Source organism: Galeopterus variegatus, unplaced genomic scaffold, assembly GCF_000696425.1.
Source record: "Galeopterus variegatus unplaced genomic scaffold, G_variegatus-3.0.2 Scaffold7548, whole genome shotgun sequence".
NCBI lineage: Eukaryota > Metazoa > Chordata > Mammalia > Dermoptera > Cynocephalidae > Galeopterus > Galeopterus variegatus.
This window is the reverse complement of record NW_007733659.1, coordinates 55,082-69,889: the sequence shown is the minus strand read 5'-3', so window position 1 is coordinate 69,889 and position 14,808 is coordinate 55,082. Positions and strand designations below refer to the sequence as shown.

At 39.5% G+C, this 14,808-nt stretch overlaps 1 pseudogene; it reads left to right on the top strand.

Moving 5' to 3' along the window:
- The first annotated feature begins 274 nt into the window (after positions 1–274).
- On the top strand, positions 275–853 carry LOC103607571 (annotated as a pseudogene).
- The last annotated feature ends 13,955 nt before the right edge of the window (positions 854–14,808 follow it).

The following is a 14,808-nucleotide window of genomic DNA, read 5'->3' as shown; positions in this document are numbered from 1 at the left end:
CAGCTCAGCATGGAGAGAAACCAGAGGACTCAGGAGAATTACCATGTCTAAGCTAAGTTGGATGCACTGCATGAGCCTGCAAAATCTGAGCACAATCTAAAGCAACACCTTGAGGATGAGAGCAAGTCCTTTTTCCTTTGGCCTATCCATGCTCCTCTCCTCTGCCCTGCCAAGACTCCTTACCCTGCAACACATACATCTACTGACTGCTGCAACACTGAACAACAAGCAATTGGAAATGAGTCAGGCTCTCTTTGCTGCATCTACTTCAAGAATGAAGACCATTGTCAGCAATCAGACTGTTGACATTTCAGAAAATGTCAGCATCACTTTGAAGGGACACACAATTACAGTGAAGGGCCCCAGAGGAATCCTGCAGAGAGACTTCAATCATATCAATGTAGAGGTCAGTCTTCTTGGAAAGAAAAAGAAGAGGCTCCGGGTTGATAAATGGTGGGGAAATAGAAAGGAACTGGCTACTGTTTGCACTACCTGTAGTCAGGTACAGAACATGATCAAGGGTGTTACGCTAGGCTTCCGTTACAAGATGAGGTCTCTGTGTGCTCACTTTCCCATCAACGTCGTTATTCAGGAGAATGGATTTCTCATTGAAAGCCAAAGTTTCCTGGGTGAGAAATACATCCGCAGGGTTCAAGTGAGGCCAGGTGATTCTTGTTAACTATCTCAAGCCTGGAAAGATGAGTTAATCCTTGAAGGAAACAACATTGAACTTGTTTCAAATTCAGCTGCTGTGATCCAGCAAGCCACAACAGTTAAAAACAAGGATATCAGAAAATTTTTGGATGGTATCTATGTCTCCAAAAAAGGAACAGATCAACAGGCTGGCGAATAAGATCTAAGAGTTGTCCAGCTACAGAAACAAGCTTCAGGATGATTCCTAAGACAGGCTTATAAATTTAATGATGGAGTAAAAGGCCTCTATTAAAAAAAAAAGAGAGAGAGAGAAAATGAGTCAAGTTTATCTGAGCTGAGGACTTTTGGCCCTAGGAGAGTTAACTAGTCTGAGTTCATCTTACTCATTTAGCTTAGTCAAAATTCCCCAAATATCATGTAGGAGCAATGAGAATCCAGTGTCCTACAGAACCTATGTGTACACCCTGAAAGCATGGATTGTGCAGACCTAGTTCTTTAAAAGAAAAAAAAAAAGGAAAGAAAACGTCCCAAATCACACAGTAGTACAAGGCAAAATATCTGATTACAGAGTCTAAAACTGCTTTGTGTATGTAATTTTTGAAGAGAAAAAAATTACAAGCCAGCAGCAATGAAGTGCTTAGTGCAAGATTTCAGTTTTCAACCTTGCAGCTATTACATTTCAATCTGAGCAGCAGGAAGATTCTGCTGATCCTAAGCTAACGAATGTCAAGAAGGAAATGGCTTTCTTTCTTCTTTTAGCAGGTGGTTATTGTTTTAAAAATGAAGAGCCTTAAACCTGGCTGGAATCCAAGGCATGTCACATAATCCTGATCTAGAGATATGCAGTGAGAATCCCCAGCCCCCAAATATTTGATTAGAGCATATGTAAATTGTCCTGTGTTCTTGGCATGGGCTGAATCAGAAATGACAATGTAGATTATGATGTTCTTACACAATCAAAGGTTATTATTACTATTTTTTTCCCCAGAGGAAGTAAAACTTGTTTAGTCAGGAGATGTGATGCTTCTGATATGGCAGATGATTTCTGTTCTTATTCAATAAGGAAATAAACAATGAATGAAACACTTCATGACATTCTGTAAATATAACTTAGATTTCCTAAAAAGTTAATAACGTAACTAACACTGAAATATGTAGTCACTCAAGAAACCGTCAGCAATTTTCTTTATTGACCCCAATTTCTAAAGGTTATAATAACTGACCCTAAGCCCCAAATCAGAAAATCAGATTTCAGAGCCTCAAATATGTATTAAATCCATTTAGAAATGGTGTACTAGCTAAAATATGAAAGAGATACATTTTCTTGCTGTAGAATTAGTTGACAAGGAATTTAAACATTTTATCTTCCATGTGTCTGCAACAGCATCTGGAGAAATAAAAATCACAGTAATCATAAATGCCTAAGTTCAAGGCTTTTCAGAAAACAGCTCCATTCTCTTTCTGATGTCCCTGGTTTGGTCCCATGGATCTGGCTGCACAGAGTGAGTGTCTTAACACCATTCCAAATATGGTTAAAATAATGGTAGGTAAGACTTATCATTGTGATAAAGACACATGGGAGACACACATTAAACAAAAAGGACTTTTCTGTGCTTTAACACAATGGAAAAATGGAATTATATATGTTTGCTATAACTTGCCATCTACAAAGAATTATTGTATATCTGGAGAGCAAGTCTTAGGGGTGTGGGCATCTCATATATATCTCTTACCTGATTCATATAACAACCAGAAACATGTTTATATCCCCAAATTGTCAGTTTAAAAAAATGTAGGTGAAATCTTTTCTATTTAGCTTCAAAAATAGTTAAATTATGGAATTAAAAAAAAAAGAGTGAAGAGGGGGAAGGGATAGAAACCCTTGTCTGTGCAGACAAGAACCAGTCTTGCCTGGAGAGAGAAATGAATGCAGTGCCTCAGAACAGACAATAGAAAACTAATGAGGTAAAAAGTCTGGCATGATTGTGATCTGATTTTCACAGATTAAACTAATGTCAATGAGGAGAAAAGAAGAGTGAATGAGCCTAAATGGCTTTGAAACACCTGCAAATAATTGTGTTTCCAGAGATAGATTGTTTGCGCATTGTTTTATGTAGCATTTCACAATAGAAGGAATGGACCGAGGATTTGGAGAGAGGTGGGATTCTTTCCCTTCACCTCCTCCCTGCTCCAAATATATCTCCCCGACCAGCCCCTATCTCAGTGGATGTCCCAGGAAGGAGCTGCCCACTGATCCCCCCGCCTGTCTTAAATTTCCATAATTCTGTTGATAAGAAAATAAAATGACTGAAGCTGGAAGCTGCACCCCAATCTTTAGAAAGAAAGATTTTTTAGTAATAGCATTTTAGAGCACCTTATCTGTCCAGTATAGGGGTTACAATTCTTGGCAGAATTCTAGGCGCTATTTTTGATTCATTCATTTTATTTCCTCTTCTTTGGGCCCTTGATCAGATATTTCTGGGCACATATTTTACTCAGAATTCAAGTGAGGTCCTCTTGCAACCAATTGAAATTTTTGACTGACAGCCCCATGTGAAGAGAAATGTTCCCTTTCCTATGAATAACACCTATAAGAAATGTTATAAACAATTCTCTAAGGGCTAGATTAGGGTGGGGGAGAGGTAAAATCTATACGACTACTATGCTTAAGACTTGAAATCTTTTGCTTCCATTTTGGAGACAATGAAAAAGAAATGGTTATCATTGTAAGACTATTACACTTTTTGTACTCTCTGGAAATTAATCACCGATGTGGTAGATATGTACTGAAAACTTTATTTCAAAGTTTAACCATATTCAATTAAGTTTCTCATTAGTTTAATATGACTTCATCTTACCAGAGAACAGTTTGAATTACCATGAAAATGCAATTTTATTTTAAAGGAAGACTCTCAAGCCAAGCAGAGTAAGAAATTCATGTTGACTTTTCTATGATCTTCCTTTCTTTTTTAAAAGTCAGGTTTATGGAGCTATAATTTTCATACAGTAAAATTCTTCCTTTTAGTGTGAGCTCTGACAAACGCATGCAGTCATGTAACCACCACCACAATCAAGATGTAGCATAGTTTCTGCACCTGCAAATATTTCTTAATGCCCCTTTGCATTCAGTCTTCTCCCTCCCACCCCCAACCCCTGGCAACTACTGATTTGCTTCCTGTTCTATAGTTCTACAGTATTGCCTTTCCCAATATGTCATGTAAATAGTATCATACAGTATGTAGCCTTTGGAGTCTGGCTTTTTTCATTTGGTATAATGTATTTGAGAGTCATCTATGTTGTTGTGTGTATCAGTAGTTTATTTCTTTTTATTGCTGAATAGTATTCCATATGGTTCCACTTTTTAGGAAGAAATACATGTGATAGCTGGTTCTTCCAGCTTGGTTATACTAGATTCAAGGGCAGACAGAGCCTCTATCTGGTGGCACTTGGGACCCTCTCTGCAAATTCTCCCATGAGAAACCTTGGATAACATCTTTTAGCCTAGGAGAACTCCACCCCCCAAATTGTATATACATATGTATACCATTTGGGGAGCAATTCTGATGAGACAAGAGTGGCTGGAACTGAGGTAAATACTAAAGTTCTAATGATACAAGGATACATTAAAAAAAATTTCTGCAAATAAACCACTCAACATTTATTGTTTTCCTGAAAAAAAAAAAAAGAAAGAACCATTTATAGGGTTGGAGAAGGTCTTGAAAGATGATTAAACAGCTTATCAACTGATTATTACTTTTCAAAATAGTAGTGCATGTATTTATCTAGCACTTTCTACTATTGAAAACAGTTACCACACATGCTATCTCATTTAATTCTCACAGCAATCCCATGAGGTCAGCAGGGCAGGTGTCATTACCCATAATTTACAGATGAGAAAACTGAATGTCCGAGGACACAGTGGCTTGCTCTGATCAAGCAGTTGGCAATCGTCAGTGCAGGCTCAAAAGCTCAAGACTCCTGACCCCAATCTAGTGGAACTGACAGGACTAAATTCTGATTAATAAATTTAAACAGCAGTAAATATTGTTACAGATTAATACTTAGGCTAAATTCTAAAACTAAATTAGAATTTAGTATTTAGCTAAATTTGTACAAAACTTTAGCCATGTGTTTCTTGTTAATACATAAAAAATGAAATTTTTAAAAGAATACAATCTCACCGTGTTATTAGGTTAAGCACTTCTAAAACAAACAAGCAAACGAATTGTAAATTAGACCATTTGGAATTTGTGCAATTTAAATGGTTGAGTTATTTTATGTTAGGGAAGTGACCGCACAGTATTCATTAGCTAATTTTCATGATGTTTTGTTTTTTTTTAAAAAAACACATTGGGCCAAATTACACTTTCAGAGATGCCCGCAGAATTTTAATTAACATAATAGGTCTAAATTCAGTTCTTTATGTAGTGACTTCCTTTCAAATAGGTGTTGAACATTATAATTTCCCCTTTTGTAAGGAAAGAAAATCAGTCTTTGCAGGCCAAATTATATATCCACAGTCCGACAATGAATTGAGGAAGAGTTCATCACAGGTATGGGTTTTATGAAAGTGAAGTTCTTGCCCTAATAGTTTGGCCAATGGTGGAAAAACTGGTGACATCCACATTTGTCCCATTGAATGGCTTAGTTATGCTATCTTCCCTAGCCTCCCACCTGTTCTTTTTTGCTTTGTGGAGGTAAAAAAATCATAGAAAGGACAAAGATCTAAGCATATTAAATTTGTAAAATATCTTCTAGAAAATTTAATAAAAATTTTTAAAAATCAACAAAATTTTATTGTTTATAAGGCAGCATGTCCCACCAACGCTTTGCAAAGACTTCAACATTAATTGTCACCTCCCTTCCTGGGAGGTAAGTAGTGGTATTTATAAGCCAATGGGTTTATTTAAATTTAGTTTTTACATGCATATGATTTTTACTCAAAGGAGCCTGGTGATAAAAGCAACACTACATAAAAAATAACCTATTCTGTGTCATTTTCATGTCTGCCAGTTTGAAGGATTGAGCATAAAGAGATGGCATCTCACAAACTGCGTTCCACGGTTAGAAATTCCAAGGGAAATAGAGTTACCTTTAGCATCTTAGAGCTATTGTCACTTGTCTTGTGGATCTAGAGTTTAAGAAAAAATATATTAGCAGGAGCTAGGGAGCACTCAGTGCTTAACATGAGCAGCTGTTAATTATAAAATGGCAGTATTTTACTAAAAATGTTGATATGGCTCTCAAAGAATTTTTAGGAAGACATTAAATCCCTTTTATCTCTGCATCTGATTTTTACATTTGCTACCTTCTTTCCCCTAAAGAATGCCCATTCTCCCTTCAGAGCTCTATCAAAGCTCATAAAACCAATAAAATATCTTTTTTGGAGGAAGCCAAAATGTATTTGAAGGAATTAGGGTTGATTTGGGAGATGCAATGCTAGTGTTATAGCAGATTAGTTCTGTTAAATATGAGTAGGATGAGTGTTTTGTATATTGTTCTGCAATAAAATATATGGTCATATGTATGCATGTACACGAATGTGGTATATTACATAGAAAGCTGCTTGCACTATCAGTGGGTGTTTAGTCACAGTGATACTGAAACAAAAATAAAAGATTGGCCAAGGATGAAAGGTTTTTCTGTAGAAGCTGTAGACACCAGTACAATGTAAGATATATTTCTTGTATTTCAAGCCTGTCTTTTATTTTGCTTACACAACAAAGTTATCATGCTAATTACATAGTAATATGCTGCCCCTGAGGACTTTCTACATTGATAGCATCTACTTGAGGATGCAGATTTGGAGCCAATATGTGATTATTAGTATTTCAAACTGATATGATCAGAATGACGGTTTCTCCTTCTAAGGGAGTCCTCTCCAGCTCTTTACTGCTGGGCTTGGGGTTTAACAATCAATAGTAGAAAAAATTCAGGAGAATTAGGGGATTTTTTCCACATTGTTTTAAAAGAATGTGGGGTGGACAGTATTTTTGACTAACGAGTCAAGTCCAAGACTGTGTGCGTGTGCGTGTGTGTGTGTACGCAGGAGCTCACACTAGTATGTGTGCAGCCTCACTAGGGGGAGCTCTTGGCTGGCTGTTCAACGGCTTGACCATTGTCTGTAGGAGACAATTTTTCTTTGTTTGAAAATTTACAAATCATCAATGAAAATGCCACAGATAGAGCAGAAGTTTGGGGGCTAAGTCACTGGTTCTCAGTTCTGCCTTCAGGTGGGGTGGGAGGTGGTGATGTGTTTTCCCCCTTGGGCCCTTTGCGCAGCAATTGTTTCCCCATGTCCCCATCGTTTAACAGATTTCAGAGCTACTGTAAGTATTTCTTTTCATAGAAGTTTGGGGGCTAAGTCACTGGTTCTCAGTTCTGCCTTCAGGTGGGGTGGGAGGTGGTGGTGTGTTTTCCCCCTTGGGCCCTTTGCGCAGCAATTGTTTCCCCATGTCCCCATCGTTTAACAGATTTCAGAGCTACTGTAAGTATTTCTTTTCATCCAGAGACGGGGCTTCTCTGAAGCTGTTCCTTCTGAAACACTCTCCACTGCGGCTGGGTGGAAACAATGAAAAAGTACACATTTTCAAAAGCCCACAACTCTGATCAGTGAATTAAATGATGATAGCAACATGATTGCCACAAATGACATTGCAATGCAGGCTGAAAAACTGGGAACTTGGTGGTTACAAATGCACCTGATTAAAAGGATTATTAGGAGGAAAATGATCAGTTGAAGAGACAAAAAATGATTTGAAAATCATTATAATGTAATCACTTTTAGATGGAAAAGAGATTATGCCAGCCTTAAGGGAGTAGTGATACTGACTTGGACAGTTTTAGATATTATTGTCCTTATTCTTCAAATGTTCTCCTAGCTCTCACACTAATGATTTGAAAATCATTATAATGTAATCACTTTTAGATGGAAAAGAGATTATGCCAGCCTTAGGGGAGTAGTGATACTGACTTGGACAGTTTTAGATATTATTGTGCTTATTCTTCAAATGTTCTCCTAGCTCTCACACTAGTGTGTGTGTGTGTGTGTGTGTGTGTGTGTGTGTGTGTGTCTTTTTAAATTGGAGGGAAAAAATATAAAGTGCTTCTTTCCCTACCATGTTTCTTTCCTTTTTTCTCCACTCTAATGACATTTGGCAGGCTCGGCTGTGTAATGCTTGACTGGTTTTATTGTTGTCTGTTCCCAGTGGGGAATAGTTGACACTGCTCTCTGTTTTCAATTGATATCCATTTTCAACAATATTGCTTTCTATTAGATTCCTGCACAGTTTGTGCCAAGCAAACTGAATATTTACTGGGCTGACCTCAAAGCCTTCAAATCAACAAACACTAGAATAAGCAAAATATATATTTTTAAGATCAAATGTTTTCAGATGCTCTTTGTAAAATTATTATTTTTAAATACACTGCAAACTGAAGATTAAAGGATATTATATTGCCACTTCTGTCAGTCCATTTTTATTTATTTATTTTTCACACATTAAGTAATGGAATTAAACATTGAAAGAATGGTTGCATGCACTACCTAGGCAAGGTTAAAAGCAATTCAAAATTTCCGTATTTAGCAATCTCTCCTTCTAAACAATCAAACATTGTTTTGCTCATTATTTTTTAATGTAGACATAGTTAATAATGTCATATTGAGCAGAGTAACTGAGTCTCACAAACCAGAAGACCAATAACCATTGCAAGGTTTCCCCAGTGTCAGGGCCTCTGTCTTAGAATCGAGGATAGAAGATTGAATTTAACCATAAAGAAAGCCAAATAGCCAGTGAATTACATAAATTTTTCTAATATCATTCTTTCCATTTACTAAACAAAGTTTTCAGAATCTTAATTATATGCCCTACCTACATCACAGCATATCAGGTTTCAGCTGGCATATAGGAAATAAAGATATTTTATTTTTGGAGACAATTAAGAAAAGGATTAAAAAAAAGAATTGGTTTTATGATGGGTACCTCATGAACTATTGCAATATAGCCAAATATGTTTAGTTATTTTTAAAAAGGGTTGTCATTCTTTTACACTAAAGTTGAAACAAACCATAACAGATAGAATGTGTCTGCATAAAATTTATCGGTCAGGTTGGGCTAACTATTGCTAATTCCAGTAAAGAAGCTTGCACAGTGAAGTGAGAGTTGACTTATATAAAGGACAGTATTAAGAAATGTTATGGCCAAAATATACATTTTCAAATGATATTAAGACCACCAAACTCACAATATTACAGAAGATAATACCATTTTGTGAGACTCCAATGAGTTGCAGGAAAAGGCTAGTGAGCCAAGCTTTATTTAAAAAGGTTTCTCCTTCCCTTCCTCTCTTTGTTCCTTCCTTTCTTCCATAAGTATTTATTGAGTATCTAGATCAGTAGCCTCATTTCTTTCAAGGCAGAGACTAATTTCTCTGTTATTATTTCTTGGGTCCATAGTACCTCCCAGGTACTTGGTGCAAAGCACTCTCTGTACAGATCATCAACCCCTTGCAAGAACCCCATGCTCTGACTCTTTATTTTACTACCTCTCAAAGTATGTGTGTATTGCAATTGAAACACACCAGAGTCTTTTATGCTCATCTGCCATTTGAGGCATTATACTTAGAAAATGTGGTCAAGTGGAGATTGGACAGGCCTGGCAAGCCATGGCCTGGGTCTGATATGCCAGTGGTTCTGGGAAAATCCCTTACTCAGCTTCACTTCTCACCATCTGTGTCTCAGTTTTCCTATTTGTAGGCATAATTAAAACTGCCCACTGGGCCTTTCACCGGCATGTTGGGAAGATTAGCAAGAGACTGCAAACTTCCCTTAGCTCTTTGACAGAGAGGTGCTACAAGAAATACAAGGCAGGAGCCTTGCATGTAAGGCATTGGATACATATACATTTAAACCTCCCTTTTTCTAAATTAAATATGGCATTCTTTGGCTTGGACATAGAGTACAATTAATCCATAGGGTCTCAATTAAAAACACAATTTTCAAGAATTACAGGGATGCCTGGAAGCTCATGGCCAGTATGGAAATAGCATAATAGAATAATGTGGTGCAGGTGTTCTGGATGGGCGTTCAACAAACACAGTTTGTGCCAAGCAGCACTGAGTGTCACTAAATAGCTGTGTCAACCCTGGCATGCGACTTTCCCTCCTTTCCCTTTGTCACTTGCAAAACTAATTCATTTTCTGACTGCCTTGCAGGATAGTAAAGGGAATAAAACTAAGGAATGTGAGAAAGTATTTAGAAATGATATTAAACATTATTTGTATGTAATATGTGCTATTGGTGACTTTTGAAAATGGGATGAGATAGTCCCAAACTTTCCTCTTTGGCAAATAGCAGTTGCGTTAAAAGCAAAACAAAACAAAACAAAAAACCACATCACAGGTTATTTACAGAGGAAAGAACCCCACTCTCCCTGTTGTTCCTTATGTGATGTTTTCGTCATTAAATGTTGATTGTCTTCCTGGTTGGGAATCATTGGGGCAGCTGTAAGACAGCTACGTCTCTCACCTCTTTGTCCTGAAAAGTACCCTCAGATGAAAGATGTGTTTCGCTCTTATGGAAAACGTGAATGATGTGATCTGAGAGTGTTTTCTCTTAGGAACCTTGCCCAGGAGTCTGCAGATAAAATATACTGTGTGCCAGCTGCATGGACGATTTTCTCAGTGGCCCTCGTGCCATCTCAACAGTCTCACATCTGTGACCATGTTTTCCAAGTGGTATCAGAACTCAAGTATTCCTTACTTGGTTCTTCTCTTTTCCAAATGTGAATAGTTGTTTATCAAAGCAGTGAGCATACAAATAATGAAAAAGAGAAGATAAACTCCATTGAGTTCTGTTACTTTGGTAGATATAATTTAAATTGGATTATTAAAATGAAAGTTCTAGTTTCTCTCCGTGCATTGCCTGCCACCGTTGGAAAGCAAAACTGGAGCAAGGTTACCATGGAGGATTGATGGCCCAGGGTACGTGGGGTCATCTTGGTGAGGAATACTGCAGGTGTGTGGGTGTAAGTTACTGCAAGGATGTAAGGACAAAGGAAAGGTATTAGGCAAAGGAAATAAAGAGTGGAAGAAATCACAGTGTTCCCTTAATTCCAGCTAGGTAACATTCAGGTTAAAATAAGTCCCTCTATCTGAAAATGAGAGAAAAGACAAAAAAGGTTTGTAAAAAAGACAGAGTAAGATGAGTGGAGGAGAGAGGGACAATTATAACCCGCTTCTCCTCCCTTCCTTCTCCCACGCCAGGAGCCTCTATTATTCCAGTTTGCTAAAGTGTAGGAATTGATCAAGGCATGGAGGCTTATTTCCATGGCATGCCTTGGTGGGGTTTAGAGTCCCCAGATCTCCCTAGAAAGTACTCGGTGTCGGGGAAGCATTCCCAGCTGGAGTGTGCTGGGATGTGACCAGGAGCTCTGCAGCTCAGAGAGACAGAGAGGAGGATAGAGGTAGTGAGAGGTGAAGGCAGTGGGTGTGGAGGTGGCATCTAGGGGCTCAGGACAGAGATGTAAACTTTGGTGGTGGCAGGGGCACAGCAGAAGTCAGGTGGCTGAGGAAAGTGGCACAGGAGGAAGGCGCGGGAAGCGGCCTGCGGTAGTCGCTCCGTTGCCATGCTGACTGAGGCGAGTAACTTCTCTGTCAGAAGTTCAGGGACTTCATCTCTAAAAGGGGAGTTAAGAAAAAAAGACTGACCCTCAGGAAAGTTGGAAGCGACTGTGGGATAGGAGATGTAAAAGCACTTTGTTCAAATCCTTCAATAATGTGCAAACATGAAGCCCCCCCCCAGGACTGAGTGTGAAGCTGGCATGAATACAGGAGCAGGAAGGGAGGCCTGACTGGGTTTTGGGTTTGCAGTCCTGGCACCCTGCTCGGTTCTTGGTCATCAGGATCTGCAGTGGGTGTCTGGCTGCCTGTCATGCCAGCTGGCCCCGCCTCGAGCCCCCCGTGAGTGAGTAGAGAGGGGCTGTAGGAGAGCAGGACTCACGCAGAGAAGTGCTGAGATAGAGCTTCTGAGACCTGACCTCGTCACCTCAGCCCCAAAATGCCAACCAGCAGAGCACACCACCCAGGAAGTGACCTGAGCAGAAAGAGGCAGACTTTAAAATGTCTTCATAAATGAGGGGAATATCAGCCCAGAGGCAGATTCTGTAAAGATAGTGTCTGCAGTTGGCTGGGTCTCACAAAATGAAGAAAATCAAACCAGAGACCTGTTTGTATAGCTGAGGCATGATTGTATTTTTAGTTTTTGTAACTAAATAAATCCATCAGTTGACAAAGAGAAGAGTGTAGTGGATTAGACAGAGAAGGTATGATTGAAGACGTGAAAGGCAGGGTCAACTCGAGACACATTGATCACAGTCTCATTAGCCTGGAACAGAAACAAAAATGAATTTGAAATGTGGGGATGAGGAGGGGAGGATAGGAAGGGGACCAAAGGGAAATAGTACGTTTTCCAACAGTGTGATTCATAACACTCAGATGAACTCAGACACCGAGATACAACTCATCGGTTAAACTCCTGACAGATCTGAGCCAGGGTGAAATGTTTCTATCATCCCATCTCTTTCTCTCTTGCTGTCTTTTTTTAGTAAAGCACCCTGAAATAATTTTTATAGCATAGAAAAGGGGTTTTGCTCCTGAGAAGTATTTTTAATTTTATAAGACTGAAAAATATATTCCAATAAAGTCAAATAAAGAGTGCTAGGAGAGAGACTAACAAGAGCCTGGGCCTATTATTACTATTGACAGGTCATTTCTCTGATTTAGATAGTAAGAAACATATATTAACAATAAAAGAGATCTATAAAACAGCTGATTGCGTATTTCATTAAATTGGAAATGAAGCTGATCATAAAATTTTATATTAGAAGGAAGTAGAATAATTGGAGCAAAATTAAAGTAACCATTATTGAAAACTTAAGTTTAGTCTTCAAGGCCCTTCATCAGCTGCCCTGCTATCCTGTCCCTACTAGCCCATCCCTCATTATATTTCATTTGCTTGAAAAAGTTATGTTCCTCAGACTGATCTTCCTCTTCCTGCCTAGAGCATCCTTTCTCTGCTCGCGCTGTCTCCTTTGCCTGCTTTCTCATGTCTCTTTTATTCTATTCCCGTTACATCCTTCCAGAACTGGCAGAAAGCTTTCTTAGGCAGTTCTCCATGAGTAACCTTTTCTGGGATTCAAGGGAGCCCCATGATGAGTTCCCCACCTGAGTTCTGAACCAGATGAGAAATGCACAGGAATAGGACAGATGAAGGCCCAAATGTGGTCTTTATTCTGATAAACCCGATATTGGAGACTGTGGCAAGTGAACCTTATAATCCTGAATTGGAGAGATGTAGCCCCCCATCTCAGGCAGAGCCAGCCCATGGCAACGATCTGCCACTGTCAACGTGGAGCAGAACATGTGCTGTCGGTGGGCAGGCTCACTCCCAAGATCAGGAGGGAGAACAGAGCTGTGCAGGCAAACTTCCTCATCCCAGACTCATCAACTGGGTGGGAGGCTGCACATGTGCTGTCGGTGGGCAGGCTCACTCCCAAGATCAGGAGGGAGAACAGAGCTGTGCAGGAAAACTTCCTCATCCCAGACTCATCAACTGGGTGGGAGGCTGCGAGTAGAGAGAGGCCAGGAGGGTCTCGCTAGTGGAGCACCCCCAACATGGAAAGAGAAGTACTATTTCTCCAATAGCAACACTGTTTTAAAAAAGTTCTTCACTGTCTTGTTCTGCAATGTCATATTTTTACACACTTTGATCCAGTTGTGGTTCACTGTGAATATCGGGATAAGGGATTTATTGCAGATATTAGACCTTACCCAGCTGTGGGATGTGAAGTCTCAGAGGAGGAGCTGAGGATGGAAGAAGAATCACTACCTGTCCATCCTGAGCACTGGGATGGGTGGGCTATCTGAGAAGGAAATCTGAGAAGCCAAGACATCGAGCTACCACAGTGGGACCCTGAAGGGGACACGCATGGGGAGGTCTCTGAGTATCTGCTGGTTCTCGCCAAGCACCTGGTGGAGGACTTGGGGCTGCTGTGGTCAGTGGTGCCACCAGTCAAGGAGAAGAACTGAACTTGAGGTGGAGGAGAGTGAGGACAAGCTGAGAACCCTTCTGGCACCTCTGATCAGTCTGTCACTTCATCTAACTGTGAAGAACGTTGGGAGTAACGCAAGCTGCTTCTCTCCCATCTCCTCCTTGGCTTACTCTAGCCGGAGATCAAACAAGGGAGGGGGTTCCCGGAAAAGTGGTTCTTAGCTTAAACAAGTTGATGATGGAACAATCCAGCACAGGCAACACCTAGCTAATCTGGCATCCACACGCACTTCTTTTAACCATGTTTAATTTCAAAATAGAGAAAAGTTGCTTCTCCTCAACATGGTACAATCAAAGACACTTTAACCCATTCTCCAAAAAAGGACTCAAGAGGTCTCTACTGTCAATTTACTCATTGAAGGATGTTCATTTCCCTTCTAGCTCAATCGAATTCACCCTTCGATATCTTATAACTTAAATATATGTGATGTTAACCACTATGAACACATCTTACATTTGTTAGTAGGAGAATCAGAGAGGGGAAAAAAGAAAAAAAATGTTCACATGAAAGTAAAGAAGTACTGGAAAGTACTGTAGTTCTCTTTACTGCAACTGGCCACATGGTTGTAGTTGGTATTTATAACTTCCTTCTTCCAATAACCATTCCATAGCCCTTTTGCCCTAGCAAGCACTTCAACTTATCATGGTTATTTGCCTGGTGGTGAAAAGGGGACCTAAGCCTTCACTCCTGAAGGATCTGTGCTGTTAGTAGTCTCACCTATACTGGGTTATAGTAGTTTTCTATTTACTTTTATCACAGAGTATGGTAATATTTAAAGACCTCTACCCCTATTGTGTAGTAGTGTGGTATAATAAGAAAAATATTTGGTGTTTATCTCCAGTTTATGGCATATGGCTCCTAAAACTCTTAGAATTTCCTGAGTGATAAAGGTTATAGGCATATTTTTTGTTCTAATGAGGTGACTCTTGATGGGCCCCTCTATAGCTTCATGATGGAGGCTGGTTGCCAGACCAACCAATTATGTGGCTAGAAGGTTGGAACTTTCAGCCCTACTTACCAATGAGATAAGAGGTGCTCAGTTTCC